Here is a 2,500-nt window from a genome sequence, read left to right on the forward strand (position 1 = left end):
ACTTGGGTGACATAGCCACTTCCTGAGGAGTGGCTCATAGGACACGACTGGATACTGAATACTGAATATTGAATATTGGATACTGAATACTGGATACTGGATACTGAATACTGAATATTGGATACTGAATACTGGATACGGAATACTGAAGACAGCAATAAACACCACCAGCTCTCAGTAACAAACCTCAACACAACACCCTGCACAAACAAAACGCACATTTACTCTCGGCTGTGCTGTGAGGTTTCCCAGAGAAAACAACAGAGGAACAGAACAGAACAAAACAAAAAACCGACATAATTGATTAAAGTTATTGCTTCACTTTATTATATTTGGCTCCATTCACCACTTCACTAATGGAGGAGAGTCCGCACCAATATAAACGATTCCACAAAATTTCACAACATTGGTGCTAAGTCTAGCTTCACCAGGCAGCATATGAATGGTGTTATCTCTCTCTTTAACTGCTTAATTTAAGCCTTAACCCATAATGACTGGTACCAATTGTCACTCATTGATACACTTCCTTCCATGCGGAATCCACACACGACATTGTGCATTAGTCACTCTTAAAGGTCAAGGCCAAAAAACTCCTCTTTCGTTGCGTGCTACTGACTACAGTTGATTTAAAGGGACATTTCACCCACAGTTCCAGGACTGCAGCTAACGAAAGAGGCTGAGTTGGTTCAGAAAAAGTAAAAAGTGAAGTTAAAAGCACATTATTTTGAGTGGGTTCTATATAGATTATTGATTATTGATTGATTATTGATTCCCAACAGAGTAACTGAGTTTTTGCTCATTATTGATCAGGATGTGTTTGTAAAGCTGCTCTAAAAAGTGCTATATAAATAAATATGACTATCTGTAACATTGTGTTGAATTGAAGTGGAGATTTGAATACAATCACAGTTACGTTTGCTTACAAGTGAAAAAGTTCATGGATTAGACAAGAGCGATCACACCCAACTAACCCAAAACCCAAAACTGATCCTAACCCAAAATTTAATACTGATCCTAAGCCAAAACCCAAAACCTAATACTGATCCTAACCCAAAGCCAGTTAAAATCCAGTTACAGAATATCAGCATGTCTATACCAGCTTGTTTTTATGCCAAGATGGTCTGTATTATATCTTGTTTAGTGACTTCTTGGGTTAACATCTAAAGATACACTTCAAATAAAGACAAAGACAACGATTCATGAGATTATAAAAAAAAATCTTAATTAAATCGTTAATTGTCTCTTGATTATAATGAGTGTTTTCTGAGACTTCAATACCGCTACAACACTGATACGTTACTGAGTCTGTTTATTGTTTATCTAATCTGTAAATGAACTCTCATCTCAGGTCTGAGTGGAAAACCTGTCAGACTGAGCAAAAAGTGACGTGTCCTTCAGAGCCGCAGCCCCCAGTGTAAACTGGTCTGGGGTGATTTACCCGAGGAGTGGCGGGGAGGTGTGAGAGGGTGGAGGAGTGGAGGAGGTGCCCCGTCTTCCGAAGGTGTCGGGGACGTGATAAGTCCTGTTTAAACGTCACCCTTCGCAAAATGCCATGTGTCAACAGTTGCCCGTGCCCCGAATCTCTGATCTGGTCGGGCAAACAGCGAGGTCCGCTCATCAATCAGGACCCGCCTACGGACAACGTGACAGAAGTCTGGCCAGGGCTTTCCCACAGTGGGACCAGACTACAGGAAACATGGCAGTGAGGTGGGATGGAGACCCAGGGGCGTGGCCTCTGACCTGATGTAAGTTTGCCCCTCCCACAGACAGCCCTGGAAAGCTGGAGCTCATGAGGAAAAGTGGCGTTCAGGTGTAAAGTCATTTCTCACAAGTCCAGGTCCTCCACAGCTCTTAAACCCTTCTCTCCGTCTCTCTTTCTCCCTCTCTCCTGACATCACTTCATGAAGAATTCTTCATGGTCTTCAACAGCTTCAGCCAATCAGGGCTCTGCTTCCTTCCGGTCACTGTAATGCACACCTATGAAACTGCAAACTACTTGTAGTTTCCCTCTATGGAATAGCCTACAACACCCACAATCCACTACAGGACTAGAATGTAAGGTTTTACTGAAGAGAGAAACATTAAACCATCATCTAGTTGGTAAAGCACATGATTTTAAAGCATAAATGAAAACGTTATGAGCAGTAACAAACCAGGTATTCTGTTGGCCAATAGCCAGTAGCGTCTGAGTTTGTTTGTTTAGCTGGAGCGGTTTGGGAAGTCCCGTCCTTCAGAAAGGTAAGAGCAGGAGGCACGCAGTAGGAATTGTGGCTCTGCAGAGCTGCACATGAAAGACGGGAGAAAAGTCCATGCAGTGATCCAAACAGAGTGTGAGAAGCAGCTGTTTCAAACTCCGCTGCTACTGGAGGCCTGTGGAGGGTGAGAGGCAGACAGGCAGTGTGACGAGATCACTGAAAACTACACTGTGAAAACGGAAATAAGTGAAATTATTGTGAAATTAGTGTAGGCATCTGAAAATTACCAAGAGAAGACTGTGGTG

The sequence above is a fragment of the Brachyhypopomus gauderio genome, chromosome 2 (assembly GCF_052324685.1).
Source record: "Brachyhypopomus gauderio isolate BG-103 chromosome 2, BGAUD_0.2, whole genome shotgun sequence".
In the NCBI taxonomy this organism is placed as follows: Eukaryota; Metazoa; Chordata; class Actinopteri; order Gymnotiformes; family Hypopomidae; genus Brachyhypopomus; species Brachyhypopomus gauderio.